The 20,595-nt window shown below is 43.2% G+C and overlaps 1 protein-coding gene across 1 annotated transcript in view; it reads left to right on the forward strand.

Moving 5' to 3' along the window:
• The first annotated feature begins 2,094 nt into the window (after positions 1–2,094).
• TJP2 (tight junction protein 2) overlaps positions 2,095–20,595 on the forward strand; it is a 191,716-nt gene continuing 173,215 nt past the window's right edge. The window contains exon 1 of the mRNA XM_075827893.1: positions 2,095–2,300. The gene's annotated coding sequence lies outside the window, so the exon portion shown is untranslated. The remainder of the gene's footprint in view (positions 2,301–20,595) is intronic.

The following is a 20,595-nucleotide window of genomic DNA, read 5'->3' on the forward strand; positions in this document are numbered from 1 at the left end:
ACATTAAAACATATTTTTCTTGGTCATGCAAGTTGCATGACTGATACCACAGGTGTCATTACACTGCTCTCCTCCTTTATATTGCGCTGTCAGCAGTTTTGACAGGTCAAAACTGATAACAGGTTCTTTTTAATCTTACTTAATATATGAAGTATGGGTGCTCTTCTCTAGTACTGCCTATTGTAGCATGCCTTAAAAGTTTGATCAGTGGGGTTACACTGCTGGGATCCCCACCAAACCAGAAAATGTGGAAGGGCAAGTCACTGTTCTTGGTGGAGAGGTGTTTGGGATATAGGGTCACTCTCCGTTGAAATGAATGGGAATATGGAAATGGATTATAGTAGTGTAGGCAATAACGGTGCAGTTTGCTCCAAATTTAGTAGTAATAGTAGTAAAAAGTAATGCATGTAGTAAGTCTAATAGCCGTAAGATGTAAACCAGAGTGCTTCCGGTTTACTGTAGATGATTTGAAGAGGCTCTGTCACCAGATTATAAATTCCCTATCTTGTACATGATGTGATCGGCGCTGTAATGTAGATTACAGCAGTGTTTTTTATTTAGAAAAACGATCATTTTTGACGGAGTTATGACCTATATTATTTTTTCGCGAATTAGTTTCTCAATGGACAACTGGGCGTGTTTTACTTTTTGACCAAGTGGGCATTGTACAGAGGAGTGTATGACGCTGACCAATCAGTGACCAATCAGCGTCATATACTTCTCTCCATTCATTTACACTTCAGATAGCGATATAGCTATATCGCTATGTGCAGCCACATAAACACACTATAACATTACCACAGTGTCATGACAATGAATATACATTACCTCCAGCCAGGACGTGATGTGTATTCAGAATCCTGACCACGTTTCTGCACTTCTCTGTGAGTTACAGCATAGCAGGCATAGTCTCGCGAGATTGCGCTGTAAACTGTCATTTACAGCGAGATCTCGCTGTGCTGTGCTGTAGTCTCACAGAGACGCTACAGAAGTGGTCAGGATTCTGAATACACATCACGTCCTGGCTGGAGGTAATGTTTATTCATTGTCAGGACACTGCAGTAACGTTATAGTGTGTTTATGTGGCTGCACATAGCGATATAGGTATATCGATATCTGCAGTGTAAATGAATGGAGAGAAGTGTATGACGCTGATTGGTCAGCGTCATACACTTCTCTCCACAACGCCCACTTGGTCAAAAAGTAAAACACGCCCAGTTGTCCATTGAGAAACTCATTAGCGAAAAAATAATATAGGTCATAACTCCGTCAAAAATGATCGTTTTTCTAAATAAAAAACACTGCTGTAATCTACATTACAGCGCTGATCACATCATGTACAAGATAGGGAATTTATAATCTGGTGACAGAGCCTCTTTAAGACTAATGCCAACCATTCACCTCTGGACATCCCTGTAGTTGACTGAAATTTGCACACTGCCTGTGACATACATGCTGCTGCACTGGGAACAGTCTGCAGCCTCCCCTGTGCATTACCCTGTGCCATGGTCCTCATTTGTGTCTCTCCAGCATTCTGCTAACAATATGGAATTGTCTATATAACTAAAGCATCTAATAGATATGATCTTTCCACACCTACCAGTCATATATTACAGTTTTCAAACAAAGCTTAAAAATTCAAGGTAATCCAAGTCCCCCCCCCCCCCTCATCCCCTAGGTCTGACACACGGCTCTAGAAAACACATGGTCTTTGAAGAAATCATATAATTTCCTTATACTTGTAACACTATAAACCTTATCTCTGACAATGAAAATTATTTTTTATCCAGACCTAAACAACAGGACACAATTAGCATGTACAGGTAAAGGCCTTTTTGGAAGAGTGTCTTCCTGTTTATAGCCAACTTTACCCTCTCTGTGACTTTCTGTCTGCTATTTATGGGGACAGTGTATTTATTGTTAGCAGTACAGAAAATAATTTGACTCAGCCTTTTGTTCTGACGTGACCTAATAGCCGAGCACTTGTTTGACTGTGCATGGCTAAGAGGGATACCTATGACCCATAAACACCTCCCCTTTACACAAGCTGTGCGCTCACTCTCATACACTGCTCAGCAAACAGGAAGCTTCCTGGCTCCCATTCTCCACCCTGGCTGCCACAGGCAGCACACACCCTTTCCAGTCCAACCTTAAATCAAAAGGTTCCCTAAGGAAACTTTTCCAGAGAAAAAAAAAATCTGTGGATATTCCTCAGTATTTGCTTTCTGGCCGTCCGCTGTTTTCTGGATTGTTTATTTCATGCTATAGTATAGACTGCAAACACTTTCAGGAACTGCAAGGTGAGTACAAAGCTGTCAACATGGCTTCAGGTTAGAGCCTCTGTTCTGAACAGGATTCCTGTTGTTGGGGGTTGATGTCACATTGTCATTGGACAGGTAAAATTCAATCATGTCGGATTATTATTTATGACATGTGACAGTACCATAAACCAGTGATTGTTATCAGGGGTTGTTATCTATAGAATGGACCGAGTTACTATACTTCACGCTAGAATGACTTTTGCTTTACAGATGATTTCAGTTTCTGCTTTCTGATCCGTAATTTAATATATATATGATAATAATAATAATTATTATTATAATTATTATTATATTTATTATTTCAATTCATTTGGTTTAGTTTGTGCTGAACTCAACTGGTCTAGCGACATAACTGAGCAGGTTCCGGCATGCAGAATGATTACACTACTTAGCTCCTCTGACTAATATTCAACTGTTGAAGTAGAATATTTAATGAAGAATCCATCCTAATTACACATGGGGTTTAGTGTTAATGTATGTTGATAGCTAAACAGATATATTGTGGCATAAAGTACGCATTTAATGTTCTTTACGTTCCGTATGGTATATAAATCGCCATAAGAATGCTCCTATGCCTGACTTCTAAGCATTACACATACCGTATGTATTGTGAGATGATAAAAGAAGATAACTATTGCCTTTTCATACTCTACCTGCAACTTCCATTGTTTGAGATTTGCTCTATATTATGTTGAAGAAGAGACATAACTTTAGACATAAAAAGAAATGTTGTATGAGTAGAAAGAGTTGAATCTAAATATTTAGGCTCTTTTCACCGTTAGGAGCCCCCGTTGCAGATTCCTGCAAAAATCCTGGGCAAAATAGCTCATCATATAGCGCTATTTTGTCCAGCAAAATGACGGAGACCATGATGGAAACCCAACGGAACCCATTAAAGTAAATGGGTTCCATTGGGCGTCGTTGGTGTTCGTCATGCGACAAATCCGGCACAAAAAAAGAAAAAAAAACAGAAAGATGATATTTGCTCTTTAAATAAGGGCCTGTTCCCGTCTGCGTACGGGTTTACATTCTTTTGTTCCATCAGAGAATGTCCGAGACAACCAGGGCCCGATGGAACCCATTGACTTTAATGGCTTCTGTCCGGTCTCCGTCGGGGTGTCCATGGTTTCACCGGACATAATAGCGCAGCATTCTGGAAATGCAATGGAGGCCCCTAACAAAGCCTCCAACGCAGATGTGAACAGGCCCTAAGTCTTCTCGACTTACAACAATAGTCTGTTGATATGTACTTAATGTACTTGGTTTATTTTAATGTTACACTGCAACAAAAAATTAGCTAAAAAAAAAAGTTTAAATATTTTCTTAAAATTAACCTTTATGATGTGTCAATTAGACATGTCCTAAGAGTCATACTGGTGGTGGTACAAGCAGCTGAGACAAACGTCTGAAAAAATAGCAGGACCTGGTTATGAACCCAAAAAGTTTCAGGAGATATGCAGAATTATTGTCAGCAAAAAGGGATATGCTTCTACCAAATTACTCTACTAGGATCCAGCTAGAGGGCTACTTTTTTTGTAGTCTACCTATGGTGTATGTACGGCTATGTTCACATAACGCTTTTAGGGCGGGTTCACACATGGCGGAATTGCACTTAAATTCCGCTGCGGACACTCCGCAGCGTTAATCCGCAGCGGAGCCGTTTCTACATTGACTTTCACTTTAATTTAGCAGTGTTCGTTTACACGATGCGTACAATTCCGCTGCGGAGCATAGGCTGCGGAGCGGAATTTGGTGTCCGCAGCATGCTCTGTCTGTTGCGGAGCAGTGGCGGACTCATGGCGGAATTTCTCCATTGACTTCAATGGAGATTCAAAGTTCCGCAATGAAGTCCGCAGCTGTCATGCACATGTCATGTGTGCTGCGGATGCGTCTTGCTTTTTTTACTTGACATTTCTTCATTCTGGCTGGACCTATGTATTTCTAGGTCTACAGCCAGACTGAGGAAGTCAATGGGGCTCCCGTAATGACGGGAGCGTTGCTAGGAGACGTCAGTAAATAGTCACTGTCCAGGGTGCTGAAAGAGTTAAGCGATCGGCAGTAACTGTTTCTGCACCCGGGACAGTGACTACCGATCTCAATATACATGTATCTGTAAAAAAACATATAAGTTCATACTTACCGAGAACTCCCTGTTTCTGTCTCCAGTCCGGCCTCCCAGGATGACGTTTCAGTGTAAGTGACGGCTGCAGCCAATCACAGGCCAAGCACAGGCTGCAGCGGTCACATGGACTGGCGCGTCATCCAGGGAGGTCGGGCTGGATGCCGAAGGAGGGACGCGTCATAAAGACAACGGGCGGTAAGTATGAATTTCTTTTACTTTCACTAGGGAAAGTGCTGTCCCTTCTCTCTATCCTGCACTGATAGGGAGAAGGGAAGCACTTTTCCCGCAGTCCGCAGCAGCTAGTCCGCATCAATTTTCTGCACATTTTGTGCAGATCCGCAGCCGTAATCCGCAACCCGGATTAGGTGCGGCATTGATGCGGACAGTTGCGGAGGAATTCCGCCATGTGTGGTCATGCCCTTACAGTACACCAAGAGTGTCCTTTTGGCATCTGCCGTGCTGGTATGTGTTGGCACACCTTTTTTTTTCACTGTATAGGAAGGTGTAGTCTGCTGCTCTTTCCTATGCAGAGGCCTCCCACAAAAAGCATGTGGGATGTATGCCACTGTATGCCTATTCAGTTGCATACTTCAGAGCCATCCATCAAAGGTATACATTGCGGAATACTCCCGAAATACAGTATACCTCCGATGGTAGACCGAACAGAGCCTATCCAGTGTGTTTCTAAAAACACATTATACTGTGTGGGGGAACTATAGGGGCATTATAAGGTGTGCTGGGTGACTATGGGAAATTATACTCTGTTATGGCAGCTATGGGGGCATTATACTGTATGATGGGCACTATGGGGGAATTATATTGTGTGGGGGACACTTTGGGGCATAATACTGTGAGGGCAGCTATGGGGGCATTATTCTGTGTGATGGGCACTATGGGGGCATTATACTGGGTGGGGGCACTATGGGGGCATTATACTGTGCGGGGGCACTATGGGGGCATTATACTGTGTGCGGGGCACTATGGGGGCATTATACTGTGTGGGGAGCTATGGGGGCATTATACTGTGTGATGGGCACTATGGGGGCATTAAACTGTGTGGGGGGCACTATACTGTGCGGGGGCACTGTGGGGGCATTATACTGTGTGTGGGACACTATGAGGCATTATACTGTGTTAGAGGCAGATATGGGGGCATTATACAGTGTGGGGGCATCTATGGGGGCATTATACTGTGTGATGGGGCACTATGGGGGTCATTATACTGTGTGGGGCACTATGGGGCATTATACTGTGTGTGGGGAGTTATAGGGGCATTATACTGTGTGATGGGCACTATGGATGCATGATAATGTGTGGGCTGAGCTGGGTGTGTATAGGCAGGCATTGTGCAGGGATAAAGGCGTGGCTTAACGGGGAAGAAAGTTCCCGTTAAGCCATACCTCTAAACCCACCCATCAGTTGTCCCTCTATACCAGGGGTCTCAAGCCCCTGAGGCTGTCTTCTGTGGCCCGCGGGACACAGAGCCGCTAGTATCGGCTCTGCTCCGGGACTCTGTGGAATTCCCTGACATTGCTGTCCATATATGGACAGTGTTGTCAGTGTCTTCCCCAGAGCGGAGTCCCAGGCAGAGCGCTAGTATCGGCTCTGCTCCGGGACCCTGTGGAATTCCCTGACATCGCTGTCCATATATGGACAGTGTTGTCATGGTCTTCACCAGAGCGGAGTCCCGGGCACAGCGCTAGTATCGGCTCTGCTCCGATGTCGCGATGTCTGGGACTTCCCCAGAGCCAGAGTCCCGGGCAGAGCGCTAGTAAAGGCTCTGCTCCAGGATTCTGTGGAATCCCCTGACATCGCTGTCCACATATGGAGTGCGATGTCTAGGGCTTCCCCAGAGCTGGACAGTGATGTCAGGAGCACAGCTGGAGTCCCAGTAGGAGCGCTACTAGCGCTCTGCCCGGGACTCCAGCTCTGGGGTTGCCCATGACATCTCTGTCCATATATGAACAGTGATGTCAGGAGCAGAGCTGGAATCCTAGGCAGAGTGCTAGAAGCGGCTCTGTTCCGGGACTCCAGCTCTGGGCAAGCCTCTGACATCACTGTCCATATATGGACACTGTTGTCAGTTGCTTCCCCAGAGTTCCAGAGCAGAGCCTATACTAGTGTTCTGCTCTGGGACACCGGCTCTGGGGTTGCCCCTAACATCACATTCTGGTCCAGGAGGATCCCCTGACGTCACTGTGTGTGGACAGTGACATCAGGGGCTCCTCCAGCAGAGGAATCCCTGGCCAAAGCGTCGGCAACGCTCTCGCTGGGGATTCCACTCCTAGAGGGAGCCTCAATGGGGGTGTCTACTGGGGGTGTGTGTGGCACTATCTACAAGGGGTGTGTGTGGCATTATCTACAGAGGGCACTGTGGCAGCATCTACAGAGGGCACTGTGGCAGCATCTACAGAGGGCAATGTTGCAGTATCTACAGAGGGCACTGTGGGTGTGTGGCAGTATCTACAGAGGACACTGGCATTATCTAGGGGTGTGTGGCAGTATCTACCGAGGGCACTCTGGAAGTATCTACATAGGGCACTGTGGCAGTATCTACAGAGGGCACTGTGGCAGTATCTACAGAGAGCACTGTGGCAGTTTCTACAGAGAGCACTGTGGCAGTTTCTACAGAGGGCACTGTGGCAGTATCTACAGAGGGCTCTGTGGCACTATCTAAAAAGGGGCTGCCCAATCTTGACATTTGTGTGTCTGCCAAACGCTGTCAACTGAGCCACCGGACTGCATTTGGCTACACTTAAGCTGGAAAACTGGATTGTTGAAATAAGCACGTGGAGAATTCTCTCAAATTTCCGTTAAGTTTAAACCTAGCAGTATTATTATAGTAGTGTATTATTATAGTAATGTAGTATTATTATAGTAGTTCAAATAACTAATTGATTAACAATAATTTTGTATTATATCAAATTTGAAAGTAATGCAGCCCGTCAACTTCAAATTTTTTCTATATTTGGCCACAATTAACCGGGCCGAGTTTGAGACCCCTGCTCTATACTGTACTTCAAAGTTGGAAGGTATGCTGTAAACTCTATAGTCACTATTTCCCCATCCTTTATCACTTGCAATTCACCACAAAGGTATATCCAGGTTATCATATTTTCAAAACAAACCTATACAAATAGCATACTGCCTTAAAGTGAGTCTGTCACCAATCCCCCAGCCCCAGCACCACTAACACCACTAGATAGGGTTAGAGAAGACAAGTTTAATCATACCTATATTGGTGATAATGCCATACTAGGGAAATTTACTTTTAATCCTCACGACATATGATAATTAATGTGAAGTGTCCAGCTTTCCGGTCCGGCTTTAACCCCTTCCCTCTTTAGCCACTTTTGACCTTCCTGACCGAGCCTCATTTTTCAAATCTGACATGTGTCACTTTATGTGGTAATAACTCCGGAATGCTTTCACCTATCCAAGCGATTCTGAGATTGTTTTCTCGTGACACATTGGACTTTAAGTAACTGGCAAAATTTGCTCGATATGTTCAGTATTTAATTGTGAAAAACACCAAAATTTAGCGAAAAATTGCAAAAATTAGCATTTTTCTCAATTTAAATGTATCTGCTTGTAAGACAGGCAGTTATACCACACAAAATTGTTGCTAATTAACATCCCCCATATGTCTACTTTAGATTGGCATCGTTTTTTGAACATCCTTTTATTTTTCTATGACGTTACAAGGCTTAGAACTTTAGCAGCAATTTCTCACATTTTCATGAAAATTTCAAAAGGCCATTTTTACAGGGGCCAGTTCAGATGTGAAGTGGCTTTGAGGGCCTTATATATTAGAAACCCCCAAAAAGTCACCCCATTTTAAAAACTTCACCCCTCAAAGTATTCAAAACAGCATTTAGAAAATGTCTTAACCCTTTACACATGTCACAGGAATTAAAGCAAAGTAGAGGTGAAATTTACAAATTTCATATTTTTTTGCAGAAATAAATTTTTAGTACAATTTTTTTTATAACAGAAGGTTTTACCAGAGAAATGCAACTCAATATTTGTTGCCCAGTTTCTGCAGTTTTAGGAAATATCCCACATGTGGCCGTAGCGTGCTACTGGACTGAAGCACCGGCCTCAGAAGCAAAGGAACACCTAGTGGATTTTGGGGCCTTATTTTTGTTATAATAAATTTTAGCCATCATGTCAGGTTTGAAGGGCTCTTGCGGTGCCAAAACAGTCAAAATCCCCCAAAAGTGACCCCATCTGGGAAACTACACACCTCAAGGAAATTATCTAGGGGTACAGTGAGCATTTTGACAGCACAGGTTTTTTACAGAAATTATTGGAAGTAGGCCGTGAAAATTAAAATCAACATTTCTTCAAAGAAAATGTAGGTTTAGTGATTTTTTTTCTCATTTCCACAAGGACCAAAGGAGAAAAAGCACCGTCAAATTTGTAAAGCAATTTCTCCCGAGTAAAACAATACCCCACATGTGGTAATAAACGGTTGTTTGGAGACACGGCAGGGCTGAGAAGGGAAAGAGCGCTATTTGGCTTTCGGAGCTCAAGTTTAGCAGGAATGGTTTGCGGAGGCCATGTCACATTTACAAAGCCCCTGAGGGGACAAAACAGTGGAAACCCCCCACAAGTGACCCCATTTTGGAAACTACACCCATTGAGGAAATTATCTAGGGGTATAGTGAGCGTTTTGACCCAACAGGTTTTTTGCATAAATTATTGGAAATAGGCCCTGAAAATGACAATCTAAATTTTTTCAAAGAAAATGTAGGTTTAGCTAATTTTTTCTCATTTCCACAAGGACTGAAGGAGAAAAAGCACCACAAAATTTGTAAAGCAATTTCTCCCGAGTAAAACAATGCCCCACATGTGGAAATAAACGGCTGTTTGGAGACACGGCTTGGCTTAGAAGGGAAAGAGCGCTATTTGGCTTTTGGAGATCACATTGAGCAGGAATGGTTTGCGACGGCCATGTCACATTTGCAAAGCCCCTGAGGGGAAAAAACAAACAATGAAAACGCCCAAAAAGTGACACCATTTAGGAAACTACACCTCTTGAGGAATTCATCTAGGGGCGTAGTGAGCATTTTGACCCCACAGATGTTTCATAGAATTTATTAGAATTGGTCAGTGAAAATAAAAACAATCCTTTTTCTTCAATAAGACGTAGCTTTAGCGCAAATTTTTTCATTTTCGCAACAAATAAAGGAAAAAAAAGAACCCAACATTTGTAAAGCAATTTCTACCGAGTACGGCAATACCCCATATGTGGTCATAAACTGCTGTTTGGGCACACGGCAGGGCTCAGAAGGGAAGGACCGCCATTTGGAGTGCAGCTGTTGCTGGATTGGTTTCTGGGCGCCTGTGGGCCCAAAACAGTGGAAACCCCCCAGAAGTGACCCAATTTTGGAAACTACACCCCTCAATGCATTTACCTAGGGGTGTAGTGAGCATGTTAACCCTGCAGGTGTTTTGTAGAAATTAATGTGAACTCGATGTTGCAGAGTGAAAATGGGATTTTTTCCACAGATATGTGGACAATATGTGGTGCCCGGCTTGTGCCACCATAAGAAGACAGCTCTCTAATTATTATGCTGGGTTTCCTGGTTTTAGAAACACCCTACATGTGGCCCTAATCTCTTGCCTGGACAGTCGACCAGGCTCAGGAGTGAAAGCGTACCATGTAAAATTGAGTCCTAATTTGGCGATTTACAAAGTATTGGTTCACAACTGCAGAGGCTCAGATGTGAAATAATAAAAAGAAACCCCTGAGAAGTGACCCCATTATGGAAACTGCACCCCTCAAGGCATTTATTAAGGGGTGTAGTGAGCATTTTCACCCCACAGGTCTTTTCCATAAATGAATGCGCTGTGGATGGTGCAAATTAAAAATTTATATTTTTCCCTAGATATGCCATTCAGTGGCAAATATGTCGTGCCCAGCTTATGCCACTGGAAACACACACCCCAAAAATTGCTAAAAGGGTTCTCCCGGGTATGACGGTGCCATATATGTGGAAGGAAACTGCTGTTTGGGCACGCTGTAGGGTTCAGATGGGAGGAAATGCCATTTGGCTTTTGGAGCGTGGATTTTGCCTGGTAGTAGTTTTGTTTGGAGTCTTACTGGTGTTTCCGTTTATAATGTGGGGCATATGTAAGCCGGGCGGAGTATATAAGGGGCATAGTCAGGTGGTATAATAATGGGGTAAAAAAAAACAATAAAATGATCCATAGATGTGTGTTACGCTGTTAAGCAATCCTTTCTGCACAGGCCGGTGTCGCACTGATATATGGCGTCCTTTCTTATGCCCCTTTTGGTCCACACTCCGCGCCTTTGTAGTTTGGGTAATTTTGCTAGGAAGTGTTGTCCTGGTATAATACGGGCACCGTCGCTTCCAGCGGATATGTTTGGGCCCTCCCTTTCCTGGTTCCCTAATTTTAGGTCCTTGATAAATCGCCTCTTCAAACAGAAGAAATGTTCCCCTCGGGCACAACTGCATATTTTTTTATTTCCTGACTTATTGGAGCCATAACTAATTTTATTTTTCATAGACGTAGCGGTATGAGGGCTGGTTTGTTGCGGGACGAGCTGTAGTTATTATTGGTACCATTTTGGGGTACATGCAACTTTTTGATCACCTTTTATCCTATTTTTTGGCCAGGTAAACAAAAAAACGCAATTCTGGCACAGCTTTTTTCGTTTTTTTTTTTTATACAGCGTTCACCATGCGTCATAAACTACATGTTAACTTTATTCTGCGGGTCAGTACGATTCCGGCGATACCTAATTTATAGCACTTTTTTATGTTTTACAACTTTGCACAATAAAATTACTTTTGTAAAAAGAATGTATTTTTTCTGTCGCCAAGTTGTGAGAACCATAACTTTTTAATTTTTTTGTCGACGGAGGTGTATGAGGGCTTGTTTTTTGCGGGACGAGCTATAGTTTTTATAGGTACCATTTTTGGATACGTGCAACTTTTTGATCACTTTTTATTCTAACATTTGTAGGGCAAAGTTACTAAAAAACAGAAACTCTGGTAACGTTTTTTACGTTTTTTTTACGCTGTTCACCACGTGCAATAAATAATATAATATTTTGATACCTCAGGTCGTTACGGTCGCGGCGATACCAAATACATATGGTTTATTATTATTTTTCAATAATAAAGGACTTGATAAGTGTAAAAGGGGGATTGTGTTTTATTTGATTACTTGAAACTTTTATTGTTTTCAAACTTTTATTATTTGCACTTTTTTTTACACTTTTTTATACTTTTTTTTACACTTTTTCTCAAGTCCCACTAGGGGACTTGAAGGTCCAACGGTCAGATTTTTTTTTTTCTAATACATTGCACTACCTATGTAGTGCAATGTATTAGATCTGTCAGTCATTCACTGACAGCAAGCCGATTAGGCTTCGCCTCCCGGCGGGGCCTAAATCGGCTTCCGTAATGGCAGAGCAGGAGACCATTGTGTCTCCTGTTGCCATAACAGCAGTCGCCAGTCCTGATTGCCTGTCAGGGCTGGCGATCTGCTAGTAACCGCTACGATGCAGCAATCGCTTTCGATTGCTGCATCGAAGGGGTTAATGGCAGGGATCGGAGCTAGCTCCGGTTCCTGCCGTTACAGGTGGATGTCAGCTGTACAGTACAGCTGACTTCCACCGCTGATGACGCCGGATCAGCTCCTGACCCGGCGCCATCTTGCCGGCAGCTACGGAAGCCGATCAGGCTCCGCCGCCGGGCGGATCTTGACCGGCTTCGGTGCTAGGCAGACCGGGAGGCCAGTATTAGGCCTCCGGTTGCCATTGCAGCCAACGGAACCCCGGCAATTTCATTACTGGGGTTCCGATGAGCTGCAAACACCTTAAGTGCAGCGATCGCGTTTGAGCGCTGCACTTAAGGGGTTAATGGCGGGGATCGAAGCTAATTTCGGTCCCCGCCGTTACAGCCGGATGTCAGCTGTAAGATACAGCTGAGATCCGGTGATGATGGCACCGGCTCAGCTTCTGAGCCGGTCCCAAACATTCGGCGTACATGTACGGCAAGATGCGGGAAGTCAATGCTTTCCGTGACGTACATGTACGGCAAATGTCGGGAAGGGGTTAATTGACATTAAATTTTACCTGCAATGTTTTTGCCCATGCTTATCAAGGTCTTTCTATAATATTTTATAATCAAGCTGAGTTTTAAGTATCCAATAAAGTTTTGTGTGATCAGCAAAAACGGACACTTTACTATCAATCCCATCCACAAGGTTATTAATATAGAGGCAGATCCTTGTGGTACCCCACTCCTGACTTTAGCCCATTTTCAGTATGTACCATTTACAATGACTTTGTTTTCTGTCCCTTAACCAATTGACCCACGTGCATACATTACCCCCGAGTCCCTGCATCTGTAGCCTCAGAAGAAGACTGTTGTGTGATACAGTTTCAAATGCTTTTGCAAAATCCAGATATAATCACATTAGCCGCACTTACCTTCTCATAGAAATCGAGCATGTTGGTTATGCATGACCTACTTTTCAGCTATTAGATTATTTACTACCATATACTTTTGCAGTTCCTTACTTAGAATACCTTTAAATATTTTACATACCACAGATGTCAAACTACCAGATGGTAGTTACATGGTTCCACCTTCTTACCCGTCTTAAATATTGGTACAACATCAGCCGTCCTCCAATCCTGTGACACTGACCCTGTTACCCTGTTACTAGAGAGTCTAAGGCTCTATTCATATGACAGGGTCCCAGTCTCGGCCGTTTTGCATCCGTTCCAGGCCGTGTTTCCGTTTTTAACGGCCGATTTTGACCCGTTTTGCATCAGTTTTTTTCTCTGTCCATTTTAAAATTGGATGAATTTCATTTGTACATTTTTTGCCACACACTTCCCTCTGTAGATAATGCCACACACTGCCCTCTGTAGATACTGCCACAGCCCCCTGTAGGTAGTGCCACACAGCACCCCTTGTAGATAGTGCCACACAGCCCCCCTTGTAGGTAGTGCCACACAACCCCCCTTGTAGGTAGTGCCACACAGCCCACTTGTAGGAAGTGCCACACTAGCCCCGTTGTAGGTAGTGCCACACAGCCCCCCTGTAGGTAGTGCCACACAGCCCCCTGTAGGTAATGCCACACAGCCCCCTGTAGGTAATGCCACACAGCCCCCTGTAGGTAATGCCACACAGCCCACCTATAGGTATTGCCACACAGCCCCTTTTACATAGCACTCCCCATAGATGGCACCCCACCTTCCTGTAGATAGCCCCACTGTAGGGGACTGTTATGGACAGTGAAGTCAGGGACTTCTCCTGGAGCGGAAACACCGGCCACAGCGCCGGGGATTCCGCTTCAGGAGTAGGGGACCGCTCCAGGAGTAGTCCCTGACGTGACTGTCCATATATGTGCCTTCCAGCACGACAATGACCCGAAACATACAGCCAAGGCAACAAAGGAGTGGCTCAAAAAGAAGCACATTAAGGTCATGGAGTGGCCTAGCCAGTCTCCAGACCTTAATCCCATCGAAAACTTATGGAGGGAGCTGAAGATCCGAGTTGCCAAGCGTCAGCCTCGAAATCTTAATGATTTACAGATGATCTGCAAAGAGGAGTGGGCCAAAATTCCATCTAAGGCTGGGTTCACACGACCACATTAACGTCCGTAAAGGACGGACGTATTTCGGCCGGAAGTCCCGGACCGAACTCAGTGCAGGGAGCCGGGCTCCTAGCGTCATAGTTATGTACGATGCTAGGAGTCCCTGCCTCTCCGTGGAACTACTGTCCCGTACTGAAAACATGATTACAGTATGGGACAGTTGTCCTGCAGAGAGGCAGGGACTCCTAGCATCGTACATAACTGTGACGCTAGGAGCCCGGCTCCCTGCACTGAGTTCGGTCCGGGACTTCCGGCCGAAATACGTCCGTCCTTTACGGACGTTAATGTGTTCGTGTGAACCCAGCCTTAGATGGAATTTTGTCCCACTCCTCTTTGCAGATCATCTGTAAATCATTAAGATAATGAGGCTGACGCTTGGCAACTCGGATCTTCAGCTCCCTCCATAAGTTTTCGATGGGATTAAGGTCTGGAGACTGGCTAGGCCACTCCATGACCTTAATGTGCTTCTTTTTGAGCCACTCCTTTGTTGCCTTGGCTGTATGTTTCGGGTCATTGTCGTGCTGGAAGACCCAGCCACGAGCCATTTTTAATGTCCTGGTGGAGGGAAGGAGGTTGTCACTCAGGATTTGACGGTACATGGCTCCATCCATTCTCCCATTGATGCGGTGAAGTAGTCCTGTGCCCTTAGCAGAGAAACACCCCCAAAACATAATGTTTCCACCTCCATGCTTGACAGTGGGGACGGTGTTCTTTGGGTCATAGGCAGCATTTCTCTTCCTCCAAACACGGCGAGTTGAGTTAATGCCAAAGAGCTCAATTTTAGTCTCATCTGACCACAGCACCTTCTCCCAATCACTCTCAGAATCATCCAGATGTTCATTTGCAAACTTCAGACGGGCCTGTACATGTGCCTTCTTGAGCAGGGGAACCTTGCGGGCACTGCAGGATTTTAATCCATTATGGCGTAATGTGTTACCAATGGTTTTCTTGGTGACTGTGGTCCCAGCTGCCTTGAGATCATTAACAAGTTCCCCCCGTGTAGTTTTCGGCTGAGCTCTCACCTTCCTCAGGATCAAGGATACCCCACGAGGTGAGATTTTGCATGGAGCCCCAGATTGATGTCGATTGACAGTCATTTTGTATGTCTTCCATTTTCTTACTATTGCACCAACAGTTGTCTCCTTCTCACCCAGCGTCTTACTTATGGTTTTGTAGCCCATTCCAGCCTTGTGCAGGTCTATGATCTTGTCCCTGACATCCTTAGAAAGCTCTTTGGTCTTGCCCATGTTGTAGAGGTTAGAGTCAGACTGATTAATTGAGTCTGTGGACAGGAGTCTTTTATACAGGTGACCATGTAAGACAGCTGTCTTTAATGCAGGCACCAAGTTGATTTGGAGCGTGTAACTGGTCTGGAGGAGGCTGAACTCTTAATGGTTGGTAGGGGATCAAATACTTATTTCTCTGTGCACAATGCAAATAAATATATATAATTTTGACTATGTGATTTTCAGTTTTTTTTTAAATATAATCTATCTCTCACTGGTAAAATTAACCTAGCCTAAAAATTCTAGACTGTTCATGTCTTTGACAGTGGGCAAACTTACTAAATCAGCAAGGGATCAAATACTTATTTCCTTCACTGTAACACAACAAACTGCCACTGGCATGTTAGCTCACATTCTACAATATGGCTGGGATATCTACATCCAGTATACCACTCTATAACCTCACATACCATATAAACAATATACATTCTTATAAGCACACACAAATAGCCAGCATGCTTCCATGTATCCTCAAATATCAGCATATAACCAGTGTACCTCAATGTACCTGACGCACTCACATACAGTCATATGCCTCCTATACCTCTATACAACTCCCACACTACCACATACCATTTATTATCTGTAACTTGTCATATTAACAAGTAGACAGGATAATTACATACCGTTTCATATTCTTTATATATATATATATATATATATATATACACACACACTACCGTTCAAAAGTTTGGGGTCACCGAGACAATTTTGTGTTTTCCATGAAAACTCACACTTATATTTATCAAATGAGTTGCAAAATAGCTAGAAAGTATAGTCAAGACATTGACAAGGTTAGAAATAATGATTTTTATTTGAAATAATAATTTTCTCCTTCAAACTTTGCTTTCGTCAAAGAATGCTCCATTTGCAGCAATTACAGCATTGCAGACCTTTGGCATTCTGGCTGTTAATTTGCTGAGGTAATCGGGAGAAATTTCACCCCATGCTTCCAGAAGGCCCTCCCACAAGTTGTATTGGCTTGATGGGCACTTCTTGCGTACCATACGGTCAAGCTGCTCCCACAACAGCTCTATGGGGTTGAGATCTGGTGACTGCGCTGGCCACTCCATTACAGATAGAATACCAGCTGCCTGCTTCTTCCCTAAATAGTTCTTGCATAATTTGGAGGTGTGCTTTGGGTCATTGTCCTGTTGTAGGATGAAATTGGCTCCAATCAAGCGCTGTCCACAGGGTATGGCATGGCGTTGCAAAATGGAGTGATAGCCATCCTTATTCAAAATCCCTTTTACCTTGTACAAATCTCCCACTTTACCAGCACCAAAGCAACCCCAGACCATCACATTACCTCCACCATGCTTGACAGATGGCGTCAGGCACTCTTGCAGCATCTTTTCAGTTGTTCTGCGTCTCACAAATGTTCTTCTGTGTGATCCAAACATCTCAAACTTCGATTCGTCTGTCCATAACACTTTTTTCCAATCTTCCTCTGTCCAATGTCTGTGTGCTTTTGCCCATATTAATCTTTTCCTTTTATTAGCCAGTCTCAGATATGGCTTTTTCTTTGCCACTCTGCCCTGAAGGCCAGCATCCCGGAGTCGCCTCTTCACTGTAGACGTTGACACTGGCGTTTTGCGGGTACTATTTAATGAAGCTGCCAGTTGAGGACCTGTGAGGCGTCTATTTCTCAAACTAGAGACTCTAATGTACTTGTCTTGTTGCTCAGTTGTGCAGCGGAGCCTCCCACTTCTCTTTCTACTCTGGTTAGGGCCTGTTTGTGCTGTCCTCTGAAGGGAGTAGTACACACCGTTGTAGGAAATCTTCAGTTTCTTGGCAATTTCTTGCATGGAATAGCCTTCCTTTCTAAGAACAAGAATAGACTGTCCAGTTTCACATGAAAGCTCTCTTTTTCTAGCCATTTTGAGAACTTCATCGAACCCACAAATGTAATGCTCCAGATTCTCAACTAGCTCAAAGTAAGGTCAGTTTTATAGCTCCTCTAAACAGCAAAACTGTTTACAGCGATGCTAACATAATTGCACAAGGGTTTTCCAGTGTTTTCTAATCATCCATTAGCCTTCTAACACAGTTAGCAAACACAATGTACCATTAGAACACTGGAGTGATGGTTGCTGGAAATGGGCCTCTATACACCTATGTAGATATTGCATTAAAAACAAGACGTTTGCAGCTAGAACAGTCATTTAGCACATAAACAATGTATAGAGTGTATTTCTGATTAATTTAATGTTATCTTCATTGAAAAAAACTGTGCTTTTCTTTAAAAAATAAGGACATTTCTAAGTGACCCTAAACTTTTGAACGGTAGTGTGTGTGTGTGTGTGTGTATATGTGTATATGTGTATATATATATATATATATATATATATATATATATATATATATATCTCATATATACAGCTTTTATGTCTGTCCATTCTTTGGTCTTGGACATATTAAATAAGTCCAGCGTACAATAAATATACAAGTAAGTTCACATTAAAGCCGTTGCCTGTTTAGTCAGGTTTCCAACTCATAGTGTGAAGGACTATTCGTACCATAGGGGGAAAAAAATGGTAACCTTACAAAAACCTGACAGATCCTTTATAATTCAATGGGAACCGCCAAGATTCGTGTTGGGATCCATTTGAAAATGGATCTGTGAAAGCTGTCATGGCTCCATCATGAACAGAAGCCATGTCACACTAATGTGAACATTGCCCTAGTCTGTTTTTGTCTTCCTTACTATAGTATATTTTATATACTTGAAAGACAAAAGAGAATTGGAATGTACAGGCTGAAAGATTATATTCCTAGTTTCCCTCTCAGTAAAACTCTTTTAAAACAATAAAACATTTTATTGTGACCTTTGAGCAGTGAGCCGTTATGAAAAGCCAAGGTGAAATGTGGCTGATTATAGTTAGGCTTTGTTCCAGTGTTCCTTTCACTACTTCCACATTTTATCAAATTATTATCATTCTTTTACATAACACACCCACATGAAATATTTAAACTATAGGATTATAGAACCAATTGAACAACCGAAGCACAAAATGTATCAGCTGTTAAAGGCATTTTAAAAATTTCCCGACACACATTTTGTTTTGTTTTTTTCTTTTTAAAATCAAAAGTAAGTTGGATTGTTAAAAACATTATTTCATTTATTTATTACTCATTCAAACTGTCATTTTATAGGAGTTTTTACACCAAAAACCTTAATGGAATATCAATAGGTTATAGAATAAATGTTTGATCAGTGGACATCCATCTGCTGGGACCTCAACTAATCCTACCAATGTCCAACTGACAACGGAGAACGCTCTTAGGGCTCATTTACACGAGCGTGTGCGTTTTGCATACGCAAAAAACGCGGCGTTTTGCCTGCGCAAAAGGCACTTAAAAGCTTCGTGTGTCATCACCATATGATGCGTGGCTGCGTGATTTTCGCGCAGCCGCCATCATTATGACACTCCGTTTGGATGTTTGTACGTGCTTTTCTGTTTACATTCATAGTTTGACAGCTGTTGCGCGAATCATGCTCGTCCCACGAAAGTGCTTCCGTGTGGCATGCGTGAGTTTCACGCACCCATTGACTTCAATGGGTGCGTGATGCGCGAACAACGCACAAATATAGGACATATCGTGAGTTTTTGGCAGCGGACTCACGCTGCGTAAAAATCACGCAACTGTCTGCACGGCCCCATAGACTAATATAGATCCGTACGACGCGAGTGAAAATCACTCGCGTTGCACGGACGTATATCACGTTCGTGTAAACAAGTCCTTAATGTAATAGAACTTTTCCGTCTTCTTGCGTCCTTTGTATTAAACTTTGTTCACTTAATGAGCGGTTTACTTGGCCAGGGTACATATGACACAAACCCTGTTGCCATTTTCATGCCAATATCTAATTTGTAAACGAGTTGTCATGACCTTATATATTGGTCATTTCTATTGTTAGATGCATATTTCGTAAATCCCACTGCGCAACGCTTTACATGTCTTACATTTTGACATGGTAGTCTTGGTATTACTGATGGCTTTATCTGTGATGAGCCGATTTGTAACTATGTATAGACCACAGTAGATGGTCTGTCATTGATCCCACTCCTTGATGAACTCTGAACCAGTTCTTGCGTTTTTTTTTTTAACCTTTTTATTCCCACCTGATTGTACACACTGTTATATCTATTTGATCTGATGAAGGGGATTTTTCCCCAAAAGACGTTATTTTTAGACTTGTAATTTTATCTTAATTTAATAAATAATACTCCTTAGTTATTACTTCTGGATTTTATTTGTGCCATTATTTGGGTAGCACAGAAGTCTGGTATATCTTTCTACAAATTATCTTCCTTGGAAACTAAGACATATTGATACACAAAGTACATTAGAAAGTTTCGCAACTTTTTTATTATACAATGAATATGCTTTATTTGCTGAAACCGGAAAACACTTTTAAATGGTTACATTCTTTTGCAATAAACATTGTGCTGCTCATTAACTCATCATTAGTCATGACAGTAGTCATAATGAAATTAATAAAAACACGATAGAGCTACTCCCAGTCCCTGATAGGCATGTAATAATCAGCGGAATACAAAATGTTTTTGTTTCTTTTATTAAGACCAGCAGTGTATTTTAGCTACATCCAGACATTAAAAATAAATAAATAAACGAGGTCTACAAACCTGTGCTATACAATCTAATGAGGAAAGAAGCCTAGAGTTAAGGCGGCCATACACATTAAATAACAGCCGAAAGCTTGTACAGCTGACAGTTATTTCTCCCAACTTTTCTGGCAGCGGCTTATGTCCTGTGTGAACAAAGGATCAGGGATGTTGAAATCCAACATGCCAAATCCCTCTGTGCCATCCAGCCCCCCTGTAGATTCTGCCATACAGCCCCCTTTATAGACATGGCTATACAGCCCCCCTGTAGATAGTCACAACCCCTTTTAGATAGTGCCACCTCCCCCCTTGTAGACAGTGCCAAACAGCACCCCCACCCCCTTGTAGATAGTGCCCCCCGCCTCCTCCTTGTAGATAGTGTAGCCACCTCCCCCTTGTAGACAGTGCCCCCCACCACCTACTTTTAGACAGTGCCATATAGCCCCACACCTCCCCCTTGTGGATAGTGCCATATAACCTCCCACCTCCCCTTGTAGATAGTGCACCCCAAACAAATAAAACAAAAAAATTGTACTCGCATAGGCCCCGTTACCGAGACGAATGGAGCTGCTCCACAACGCCGACGGGAT

Source organism: Rhinoderma darwinii, chromosome 1 (genome assembly GCF_050947455.1).
Source record: "Rhinoderma darwinii isolate aRhiDar2 chromosome 1, aRhiDar2.hap1, whole genome shotgun sequence".
In the NCBI taxonomy this organism is placed as follows: domain Eukaryota; kingdom Metazoa; phylum Chordata; class Amphibia; order Anura; family Rhinodermatidae; genus Rhinoderma; species Rhinoderma darwinii.